This window comes from Crocodylus siamensis, chromosome 2, assembly GCF_052110815.1.
Source record: "Crocodylus siamensis isolate JL-2025a chromosome 2, ASM5211081v1, whole genome shotgun sequence".
NCBI classification, from domain to species: domain Eukaryota; kingdom Metazoa; phylum Chordata; order Crocodylia; family Crocodylidae; genus Crocodylus; species Crocodylus siamensis.
The window spans coordinates 267,777,027-267,789,855 of record NC_143396.1 but is presented as its reverse complement, the minus strand read 5'-3'; the positions used below and the strand labels follow the sequence as shown (position 1 = coordinate 267,789,855).

Here is a 12,829-nt window from a genome sequence, read left to right as displayed (position 1 = left end):
GATCACTGTCCCTTTCTTGCTCTCTGTCTTTATAGTGGTCTTTTGTTTTACTTGTGGAGGAACATGGATTTGGGGGTATTTTACAGAGTGACTTTGGAATTTTTTTATCAGGGATTTTTCAGTTTTCCAATAGGGAGCACCAGATTTCCTGCTAGGGAGGCCAGTGGCAGGACCCTGCCTGCTCAGAGCTGGCACCTTGCATCCATCTGGCAGTGGCTGACCTCCTGGACAAATGGGGCCAGGAGGACATGCTTTGACCATTCAAAGCAGGCCACCACACCCGGAACATCTTCCAGGTGATAGCTGTCCCGATGCCCGGGCAGGGGCACAAATGGCAATAGTGCTGCACAAAGGCCAACCCTGCCAGTCCACTGGCAGCTGGCCCAGAGGGGCAGATGCCTCTACTGGCTCTGCAGTCCCCGTCCGAGTCTGACAGAGGCACAGCAGGTCACAGCCAGGCAGCAGCACCCACTGCCAGACTGCTGCAGTGGGTAGAGGGGGCAGGGAACTCTCAGGGCTGCTTCAGTAGTCCAGCTGGCACAAGGGGTAGTGTTCACAGGTACCAATTATCTGGGCCCCAAAAGCTCCTGAGAGCTAGTAGCCCTGAGCTACTTGCTAAGGTGGCTTTTTATACTGCTGGGGCCAGGATAGGGTAGCTTTTTATACTGCTGAAAACAGCACAGGTGCTAGCCCTGGGCTCTAGCTCCCCATGGCTGAAGATCTGGGAGGAGCCTGACAAGATTATTTTGCCCCAAGTGGCACAAGTTGCTCCACACCAAAGTGCAAGTCTGACCACGTGCGCTGAAGCAAAAAGCCCCAGCTCAAATTTGCACTGCTTCTATTTGAGCTGCTGCAAGTGCACGTGCTTGCATGTGTGGATGCGGCCATGCGGTGCAACTGCCCCCCCAACAACTATACTGTGTGATATGCCCCAACATGCTACTTAGTAGCTGACTCCTGCCATGCCTATCTTGTGACCCTGCTTGGTATGAGGCACCAAGTACCACCTGAGCCCACCAACTGTGGCTCATTTGGCCCTCTGGGTCACCCTACCCCTCCCTGCCCCTCAGAGGTAGGGCCAGGAATTGGAAGGTAAAGGAGAGAGGGGGAAATCAGAGGCTCTGGCTGTAGCAGCAGTAGAGTGATGGTAGCATTAGCATCTGGACTGGAAACCTGGAGACTTCAGGTTAACTCTTCAGGGGCCACAGTCCTAGATCACAGTTTACTTTGTCCGGGATAGTTTCTGGTTTTGTGGACATAACTATTGTAATTGGTGGGGGGTTTGTATATAATGAGTTGTAGGGTACTATGTTGGATGTGGATTGTGGGATCTTGAAAATTAATGTTAGTGAAGACAGTGATTCTCAAGCCGGGTGCCATGAGATCCTTTTAAGGGTGCCACATAGTATTAGCACTGTTATGTGTGCAAACACCTACAAATGATTCAAAAGATAAACCCAGAGATTTCAATTAGGAATCCATAGTGTCAAAAACATTCTGACCCATTATGGTCTTTCTGAGTTCTTTGCAACAGAAGAATTGCTCTATAATTTGTTTTTTGTAGTAAAAAATGAGTGAAGCCTAAGAGCTGGCATTTTCAAAAGGGTGCCTTTAGTTTAACAATGGGTGCTTTGAATCTGAAAAAACTGGAAACCATTAGCTAGGAATATTCCAGTGAGAATTTTATAGAAAGGTAGTAGATGTTGAACCTGTAGTGGAAGTAAAAAAAAACTTCAGTCCAGATGATGAAATTATCTATGTAGAAGGTTTGATATGACTTTTAAAAAAAATCATTTTTCAACTGGCTTATGAAAAGGTTGTCATAATAGGGGAACATCTTTGTGCCCAGACCTCTGTCCATGGTTTGGAGGAAGTATCAGTTGTTGAAGGTGAAAGTGATGTTGTGGGTAAGTTCTTGTTTTGTTAAATACTGTTTATGTTTGTTTCCAGTAGGCACGTAAGTAGCTTGGACCAAAGTTCAGCCAAGCAGTTAAGTGTAAGGTTAAGTTCCTTTGATGTCAGTGATAGTAAAGCATGTATTTAAGTGCCTTGCTGAATTAGGACCTTGCTTATATGGGTCTTGTTTCATTTTTACATTTGTATGAGGAGTAAGCCATCCATGTTTGAAAAACAGAGAAAGTCCCCTGGATGCCCATCTGCTAAGAGACCACATTTAAGCAGGGAATTTGGTAGACCATCAATGCCTCAGTTGATAACAGCATGCTAAATAGGGTATGAAGGGGCATACACCTGTACCATTTAAAATATGGAACAAACTAATCACTCTGAGTTCGACCCTCAATATGACTGTGACCAAAAATTTATGGCCCATTACACTGCATCACTCAGGAACGGATGCACAGGATCCTCAGGGAGGCCAGTCTGACAGGGAAGGAGTCCAGGAGAGCTGGTTGTGCTTTAAAAAAAAACCCTACTGAGGGCACAGGAATGAATAATCCCAATGCCCAGGAAGACTTGCAAGTATGGCAGAAGGCCAGCTTGGCTTCAGCAGACTAAAACACAAAAAGGAAGCTTGAAACATAAGCACAAAGAAGTGAAAACTCAGACAAATGAGGAGTATAAAAGGCTCTGCCATGCAGGGATGAAATCAGGAAGGCCAAAGCTCAGTTCAGCTGGACTTGCAGCTAGCTTGGGGTATGAAGGGTAACAGAATGGTTTCTACAAGTATGTCAGCAACAAGAAGGTCAGGGAAAGAGCAGGTCCCTTACTGAATGGGGGAGGCAGCCTAGTGACAGATGATACAGAAAAGGTTGAAGTATTCATTGCCTTTCTTACCTTAGTCTTCATAGGCAAGGTCAGTTTCCAGATTACTGCACCTGGTAGTACAGTTTGAGGTGAGCAGCCAGCAGTGGCAAAAGAATAGGTTAGGGACTATTTAGAAAAGTTGGATGCGTACAAGTCCACGGGGCCAGAAGTGATATACCTAAGGGTGCTGAGGGAGTTGACCGATATGATTGCAGAGCTGCAGGTCATGTAATCTGTTCCTATCTGTTCCTATCTGTTCCTATCTGCCCAAGTTTGGCCCATATAGCAATGACAATCTACAAAAGGTGGCCAAGCAGCAAAAGGCCTCAAAGCCTGTGCTTGAGTGAATTGCTGCAAAATGTGGCTAAGCACGAAAGCTCCCAGAAACCTTTGCTGGGTGACTGACACACAAACCCCTGCAGATGTAGCAACTGGCTTAAGCAGCAAAGCAGAGGAATCAATCCATAGGTCTCATTAGCTAAGATCAAATGGAGTAAAAGGTAAAAGGCTTAGACAAAGCAGCCTTGTTTGGTTGTAAACAGGCCAATGTCAAAACATTCCAGGGTTGGTCCAGGGGCAGGTTTTATTCAATATTTGTATCAACAACATGGAGGATGGGATGGACTGTAGCCTCAGCAAGTTTGCAAATGAATCAAGCTGGGTGGAGCAGTGGGAAGGATAGGGTTAGGATTCAGAGAGTCCTCAACAAATTGGAGGATTGGACGAAAAGAAATCTCATGAAGCTCAATAAGGAGAAGTGCAAAATCCTGCACATAGGACAGAACAATCTCATGCATTGGTACAGACTGGGGAGTGACAGGCTAAGCAGCAGTTCTGTGGAAAAGGACCTCAGGGTTACAGTGGACTATACGCTGAATATGAGCCAACAGTGAGTCCTTGTTGTGAAGGAGGTTAACAGCATATTGGGCTGTATTAGTAGGAGCGTTGCCAGTAGATCAAGGGAAGTGATTATTCTCCTCTGTTCTGCACTGGTGAAGCCACAGCTGGAGTACCGTGTCCAGTTTTGGGCCCCTCACTACAGAAAGGATGTAGAAAAATTGAAGAGAGTCCAGAAGAGGAAAATGAAAATGATTAGAGGGCTGGGGCACATGACTTCTGAGAAGAGGCTGAGGGAACTGGGCTTCTTTACTTTGGAGAAGAGAAGACAGGCCGGGGGTTGGGGTTAGGGATTTAATAGCTACCTGAAGGGTGGTACCAAAGAGGATGGAGTTAGACTGGAGTTCTCAGTGGTGGCAGGAGACAGAATAAGAAGCAATGGTCTTAAATTGCAGCAAGGGAAATTTAGATTGGCTATTGGGGAAAAATCCTCTCTCACTAGAAAGGTAGTAAAGCACTTGAACAGGCTCCCCAGAGGTTACATCCTTAGAGGATTTTAAGATCTGGGTAGTCAAAGACTTGGTTGGGATGATCTAGTTGGGGCTGGTCCTGCTTTGAGCAGGAGTTTGGACTAGATGCCCTTCTGAGGTCTCTTTCTGTGCTTCTATGATCTAGCATTTACCTGCTGTGTCTGTACAATGTTACGATTGAACCAGGCTGTTTCTTGATTATCATGCAACTTTTCTTCTCTATATTAAGGCCTCTGGCAGACATAAGTATAGTTGCATGATTGGGATCAGAGGAATGTTATTCCCAATCCCCAAAATTGTACATCCTGCCATGCCAGACTTTCATGGCAAGATGTTTCATTTTTGGGACTGGGCATAACATTCCTCTCACCCCAATTATTTGGCTGCTGGTATAGGGAGCCTGGAACTGGGATATGGTCCCTGATGCTGGGTTCCCCATTCACTGGGAACCGGTTCACACTTCATTAAGGACCCAGGGTGCTATGAGTCTAAATCTGGGAAGCTTCTCTCCAGTGTTAGACTTGAGGTGCATTGGGACATTTTTAAAGCCTTTGAAAAGGCTTGGTACAGTCCTGTGGTATTGCTGCCCTTTGAACATTTTAGGTCCCCTTGCAGGGCAGCATGTTCAAGGGTGTACATACAGTTGGGCTGCATGCATCACCCCTGTGGGTGCCTATACAGGAGCAGTGAGGCTGCTCTGGTGCACTGCAATTACAGTGCATCAGAGCAGAGTACACACTCCAGCAGCCTCCACTATCTCATGTATCAGCATCTCTGTGGTTCAAAATAGCAGTGGGGGCACTTTATCATTCAAGCTTTAGATAAAGCACTAGGGGTGTACAAAATAGGCTGTATTTGATTCGGATTTGGCCTGAATCAGGGACAGTGATTTGATTATCAATGTCCCTGATTCAATTCTGCCAAACCCAAATCCAAAGGTTTGATGCTGATTTGGAGAATCAGCGATTCGGATGTAGACACAGCTTTAAATGTTTTTTCTACATACCTCAAGGTATCAGGTAGCTTGTGAATGCTGTGATGCTGGGGCAGATGGAGTATCCTACAGGAGTGCCAGGAGGGGTCCACTGCTTGCTCAGTGGCGAACCCGGAAGTGGACCAGAAGTATTTCTCATCCACTTCCAGGTCTCCTGGGGAATATGCTGGGGGGGTGGGGCCCAGCGCCGCTCCAGCTTGGCAATTGGCTGCAGGGTGCCTCCTCAGACTGGGGCTGGGGACTCCCCTGTGCTCCTGTGGGACACTCTGTCTGCCCCAGCATCGCAGCATTCATGAGCCACCTGCTACTTTGAGGTATGTAGAAAAAACATTTAAATCTGTTTATGTCCAAATTGCTGAATCTCTCCGAATTGATTCAGAGGGTTCTGATTTGATTCAGAGAGATTAAAGAGTCTCCTGATTCAATTTGGATTTGGAAATTCGGCCACCAAATTGGGCTGAATCTCCGCCGAATAGAATCAGTGACCGAAGCTTCGCACAGCCCTATAAGGCGCCCCTGCTGCCATTTTGAAGCATGGGGATTCATAGTTTAATAGACTGCAAAGCCAGAAGGGACCTCGGAAGATCATCAGGTCCAGCCCCTGCATCGAGCAGGAAAGATAACTGGGAGTCAGGTGACCCCAGCAACGTCACCTGAAGATTTCCAGGGTAAGTGATTGCACCATCTCTGGAGGGAGCCTATTCCCCAGTCTGGACATGCCAACTGTGAAGTTTTTCCTAATGTTGAGCCTGAATTGATCTTCTAGGAGTTTGTGACCATTAATCCTAGTTTTCCCCTTGGGTGACTTGGTGAACAGTTGCTCACCAAGCCCTACTGTGGTGGTAAACTGCTACCTGGCCCCCTCTCAGCCTTTCTTCCTCAGGCTGAAGAGTCCCAGGTCCCTCAGCCTTTCCTTGTATGGCTTGCCTTTTAAGACTCTGATCATATGGGTGGCTCTTCTTTGGACTTTCTCAAGCTCTCTCTCGCTCCACATCCTTTTAAAGTGCAGTGCCCAGAACCGGATGCAGTACTCCAGCTGCGGTCTCACCAATGCTGAATAGAGGAAGAATCACCTCCTTGGCTTTGCTGGAGATGCATCGATTGATGCACACCAGGGTATTATTTGCCCTACTGGCTACAACATCACATTGCCTGTTCATATTCATACTGAGGTCTATTATTACCTTTAGCTCCCTTTCATTCATGGTGCTAGTCAGTTTGGTGCTGCCAAACCTGTAGGTGTGTTGGGTGTTGTAGGTCCCAAGGTGGAGCACTTTACATTTCTCAACATTGAACTTCATCAGGTTCCAATCTGCTCAACTTGCTAGCTCTAGGTTTTCCTGTATTGGTAGCCTATCTTCAAGCATGACCACACTTTCCCAGAACTTAGCTCTGCAGACTTGGCCAGTGAGCTGTTCACGCCCACTTCCAAATCATTAATAAAGATGTTGAATAGTACTGGACTGAGCACTGACCCCTGTGGGACACTGCTTCCCACTTCTCACCAGGATGACAGATCCATTTACTATGACTCTCTGGGTCCTATTCTGCAGCCAGTTTCTCACCTACCTGACTGTCTCAGATTTAAGTCCACAATACTCCACTTTTCTCGCTAGGACATCATGGGATATTAGATCAAAGGCCTTTTGATGCTGATACACAAGATGCTTCAGGTGCTTTAATTAGAGCAGCTCTCAAAACCACTCTAATTAAAGTGTCCCCCACCCCTGCACCCCACTCCTGGAGCATGTATATAAATGCCCTGGATGTCTGCATGCTATACTTTCAAAATTAAACATGATACAAATTACCTACAAAGATATTCCATGTTTAACAGTATCTTTTTGACTGGTTTGGCATTAGACATTGTAAATGTCATACATGTTCCAAGGGAGGTGCTGCTTTCCCCTACCCTGGAGGTGTTCAAGAGGAGATTAGACAGGCATCTGGCTGGGGTTACCTAACCCCAGTGCCCTTTCCTGCCTGGAGCAGGGGGTCGGACCCGATGATCTACTAGGTCCCTTCAGACTCCAGAAATCTATGTGGCATATTGCCATTTATCACATGATAATACATTAATTGCATGATAAATGTAATGTTTGCCAGTGGCCAAATATCACAACAGAGGCTATTTGAGTTGTATCTATTTGGATAAAATTAGGAGGGCTGGAAAGAAGGGAAAGCATATGTTACTGTGAAGTTTCCATACTAATTCTCTTATCACAAGGCTTGGTAAAGGCACTTTACTGAATTTTTGGATATTCAGCTTTCATTTAATTACGGGATGATCAGTTAAAATAATTGATGGAGTTGAGATGAAATCAGAAACCTTAATCTAAAAAACATCCATGGATCTGAGGACAATGATCTTGGCTCTTAATCAATATGCTCCTTTCTGGTAGGCAGCTGAAATTTTTAAATACTCTAATAAAGGTTATAATCTCTTTGCATAAATGTCTGTGGAATTTCTGGAATGTTTGCCTGTGGCCTTTTTTAAAGAATATTTGTTCTTTAGCAATTTCTTTGTGAGGGCTTGGCATTCTTTATCACTAAAATCCAAAGAGCTAGTAATGAATGCTTTGAGTCCTATTGAGATTGCTTCACAATGGATCAGTAGGTTCTGGAAACTCTTTCTTTCCAAAAGGTAAACAAAACTTCAAGTTTTTCCAACAGAAAGAGGGTAGCTGAGTTCTGGAAGCTGTTTCTGGAACATTCTGCTAGAAAAATAGATACTGTTAACTGAATGTCTTGAATGAGTAATTTGTTTTGTAGAAAAGCTTTTGAGATTGGTGTTTTTGAGATGTGAATCTGAAATGACTGTTTCCTCTAAGTAATAGTGGAAGTTGTTCTGTCTAGGCAGAGGAATTACTGGTATTTGGTTGTGGAAAGGATCATGATGACTATAAGAGATGGAATATCTTACTATATTTTCAATTTGCTTTGCATGCGAGACAAAGTTATTGCCAAAACATTTTTCCCATTAAGTTCATTTGGAAAGTATTGTGACTCTATCATATAGGTGGTCCTTTCTGTGTTTTTTTAAAATTGCTTTTTGGGTTGGGTTTTTTTGCTATCCAGAAGTCCTATACTTATATTTAAATTACCTAATCCACTTATCTCACAGATTTTAGAAACACAAAGCAATGCATTTAAGCATAGTTCTCTTTAAGACTCCGTTGACAGAGAATATATTGCAGCTCTACCTTATCAGCTGCTGTTTCATTTTGCACTGAATTTCTCAGCTTGACTCTTTGGGACTAGAAGGAGTGCTGTGACCTAATGGTTGCAGCTGTGTAAGAGAATGTGGTCAGAGCAGCAGAAATGGCACCAAGATGATAATTTTTGAGGACAGTCTTTTCAAAGGGCGAAGAAGCAAAACTGAGGGAGGTACTAAAGTGATAATCTGAGTACATCCGGGTGGGCAATGATTTGGGCCAGAGGGCCACTTTTGCAGGGGGTGAGCTGTTCAGGAAGGAGGCAGGGGGTGCTGGCCCAGCCATGGCTCCCTATGACAGCTGTTTACACAGTCTGGTACCAGGGGGAGGGGAGGCGCGGAGGAAGGAATAGGAGCGGGAAGTTGCCAATTGATCCTATCCTATCCAGCCCCTAGGCCTGTCTACCCTGCACCCACCACCCATCTGTGCCAATGTGTACATTCTGGCAAACTATCCACTGAGGATGATTTTGGGTCTCTGAATGCTGTTTACCATGTACCCACACACCAGGTGCAGTGGTCAGGTGGACGGGCAGGTTGTGCTTGGCTGGGCAGATGAGATAGGTCTGCAGGCGGGAGGGGAAGTGGCATCTGGGAGTGGGATGGGCAGGGCCAGGGCCAGAGCAGGATTGCAGGGCAGTGACAGCGTGGGGCTAATGCCCACTGCAGAGACATATGGAGATCATAGCTGTGCCGCTGGCCCAGCCTGCCTGTCCCACTCCTGGATGCTGCTCCCTGCCCACCTGTGGACCCATCCAATCCTCCTGGCCAACCACAGCCGGCCTGTGGGGGTCCTGGGCCAATCTCCATGGAGACCTCAAACCCCCCTCCACTCACCTCGTCTGTCCAGCACCTCCAGCAGTGGGTCCAGGGTAGACATACTCAAGAGCCGCAGGCAGGGATAGAGTGGATTGCTCTCCATGCCAGGTGGCGCATGAGACTTTGTTTATCATGTGAGTATTATGTAATTGCTTGAAATTGTATTTGTATTCCCTTTGTGAGGCCTCAGGTGGGGTCCCTTTTTAAATCTGTTGGATGTAGACTGCTTTCTAATAAAATGCTACAAAAAAAAAGAAGAAAAAAGGCACCTCTGCACCCGAAGGTGATAGACCAGTAGTACATGCCACGGCCCAGGCTACCCTCAATGGCTGGGCTGGGTGGGTTCGAGGGACTTCAGGAGGGATGTGGATGGCCTGGAGTGGGTTCAGAGGAGGGCCACTCATTTAGTTAAAGGCCTACAGAAAAAACCCTATTTTTTTTGGGATTGGGAGACCTGAACCTCTTTAGCCTCCACAAGAGGAGGCTGAGAGGTAATCTTGTGGCTGCCTACAAACTCACTGGGGGGACCAGTCAGCAAGAAATAGGGGATACAGTGTTTACCAGGGCACCTGTCAGGGTAACCAGAAATAATGGCCACAAACTGGAACAGAGCAAACTCAGATTGGACATCAGGAAAAAATTATTTACAGTGAGGGTTTCCAAAATATGGAATATGCTTCCAAGGGAGGTGGTGCTGTTCCCTTCCTTGGAGCTGTTTAAAAGGGGATTGGATAGACACCTGGCTGGGATGACCCCAGCATTCATTCCTGCCGAAGGCAGGAGGTTGGACTCGATGATCTAATAGGTCCCTTCTGACCCTAACATCTATGAAACTATGACTCACTGTGGACTCAATAAAATCACTTGTCAGACCAAATCCACTCCACAGGCCCTATTTTGCCCACCCTGGAATAAGTTTTACCACCTTTGTTGTTTAGATGGGAAAACTGAAACACAGGTTGATACAGCATCCTGACCTGGAAAATTCAGCATCAGAGCTGGGAATTAGAACTATGTCTCCAGGCTCCCTATTATATGAATGTTCCTCATTATTCTCCTTTCTGTTTCTTCCTTTTTTTGTGATTTATGTCTTGGGAGGAATGAAGAATTCCAAGGTAAATCTGTATACTTCCAGGTTTTTCACTCTAGACCCTATCAGAGAGCCAATATAAAAATGTAGGGTAAAAATATGGCAAATTTTAATCCAATCTCTTACTTTCATATTGAAATATCAAATTCTGGTGAAAAATGTCACTGGAATTTCAAAATATGAAAAATATAAACAGATGACAGTAAATAGTTTAAGAGCTTTTTTACATGCATCAGTGAATAAGGAACAAATTTATAACTGCTTCAAATTAACTCTGCATTCATTTCTATAATAAAACACTGCCCATGGCTGAAATCTGTGCTGATGTCTACATTCTGGCAAACCAAGCACTGGGGTTGATTTTTGGGTTTCTGGATGATGTTTACCATGTACCCACGCATCTGTATAAGTCTGTGTCTGTGAAAGTGCATTCTGATAAACAGAGTGTGGCTAATTGCAAAGCTTGTTCTGCAAACATCTATCTGCTAATGCCCACTTTAAACACAGTAAGAGAGAGTGAACTGATCCTAGAGCTGAGGAATTGCATGTCTGTCTATTTAATTATTTGTTGTGTTCTTAGCTTATACACAAATACAGTATTTCTGAAGAAGAGGTGAATGGGACTATCGTGTCGTCTAATCTGTTTGCTTCACTTGTTAAGCTTATTGTGTATCTTTCAGTTCATTTACCTGGGTGTTACCCAGACAATACTTACACAGCCAACATACAAATACAGATGAACTGCTGGACTGATGGTGGTTTGTATTTCTAACTTTCCTATTTAAAGTGTATTCTCAATAGTTGCCATCAATTTAGTGGGTACATTTTAGTCAGTTCTCTCAATTACTGCGTGGCTTTCAGACATGTGAATGACAAGTTTAGTTGTGCAAGATTTTTTCCAACAGAAGCACATGGCTATTTTTGGCAGAGCTCTCTCAACCATTTTGTTGGCAACTGTTAAGTAGCCACTGGATCTGTTATGTGGGTAGGCTGCTGATGGGCTTCTGATCTGCATATTTCTCTGGAAACAATTTATTTTGACCTACCTTTTGATTTTGAAAATGTTCATTTGTTCTATATTTGTCCATTTGGTTCCAAATCCCACATATGTCTGTGAGTGCATATAGAGCCATTTATAGTTGAAAGAATAATTTCACAGGCCAAAATTCTTTGCCTTTACCGCTACATTCTTCACTCACACATCATCTTTTCTTTGTGAACTAGCAAACAGAGTTTCTTTGCTCACCAACATGATTTTGTACATAGTCCTCTTGTGCATGGCTAGGAGTGTTGCTACATTGTGGCTGCCCTTATGCATAGGTTTAGAGTTCGGGACGCTCCTTTTCTTTCCACTGAATACACAGAGGTGGGAGTTGGACTGTTTTCTGAAGTTACTGGTATATTTGTTAGCACCTCAGAGGAAGTGTGACCAGAGAGGCTGAGAACCAAGGCTTTTCTCTCTCTCATTCCAATGAGAGGCGCAAACATCATGGCACTGTACCCTTCTAAAGGTGCATGAGTTCAGGTTTTCCTTGCCAACCACGGGGGTTAGGTTCTTGGAAGTTCCTGTGGTTGTCAAAACCAGCAGGGCTGGGGGAGCAGGGTCTATGGGTGGGGGGTAAGGGGCACCAGCAAGAGTGTGAGGGTTGTGGGGTGGGAGTGAGAGGCATGAGGAGGGCCATGGGGGTATTTTTCAACTGTATCCCCCCCCTTCTCTGAAGCGTGGATACTAAAAACTGTGGTTGGCAAAACCATGGTTGGTAAGGAAAACCTGTACTACATTTTAGTATTTCCTCCTGGAGACAGTCTGTTTGCTTCTGTCCTGCACAGGCAGTGCCCAGAACATACCCAGTCATTACTCAAATACATTTACTTCTGACAGTGAATGTGCCATTGGAATCTAGGGAAAAGTGTATTTCCAGTTGGCAGCTCAGTGCTCCAGACAGTACCTGTATTTGTGCTTATGCAGTACATTCTCTCTAAAGCTCCCCAACTACTTTAGAAATGCAAGAGAATTGCACAGTATAACTTGCCTGTTATCAAAAAAAATACTATCCCTATAGCACATGTGGTGAGGCTCAGATGCCTACAAGGTAAGAAGTCTATATTAGCGAGGAATTAAATTTGTACCTCCTGAATCACAGAATAAACATTATGCAATAAACACTGTATTGGACCTATTCTTTCAGTTCGTTGTCACAGTCCTTCTGAGAATCAGTTACAATGAGACACTGGGCAGCAGATTTCACATTGCCTTTATCGGACACACTGTTCTGGATGAGCCTTCTGTCTCAGCACGTCTACATTATGACTTGCTTTTATAAACATCTTATGGACATTTTCTGTACTGCTTGGCTGCCACCATTCAATACAAGGTAAATCATTTCTCCGTGGAAACTAAAAGTCTCCTAAAAAGGCTTTAAATCATCTCATGGATTCCCCACAACTATAGTGATAGATATATTAGACCATACTGTTTTCCAAATTGTATTCATGCAATCTTTTTGAAGGGGCTGCCTGGGTGGAACTGAGAGCAGAATATGATTCCACACTTTTTGGTGTGCTTCCAGATTTCATAC

General features: G+C 44.8%; 1 protein-coding gene across 1 annotated transcript in view; it reads left to right on the top strand.

Annotated features, from left to right (window-relative positions):
• Positions 1-7,684: 7,684 nt before the first annotated feature.
• The window catches only part of LOC149872165 (alpha-1-antiproteinase-like), a 96,091-nt gene continuing 90,946 nt past the window's right edge, over positions 7,685-12,829 (top strand). Inside the window, exon 1 of the mRNA XM_090034999.1 lies at positions 7,685-7,771. The gene's annotated coding sequence lies outside the window, so the exon portion shown is untranslated. The remainder of the gene's footprint in view (positions 7,772-12,829) is intronic.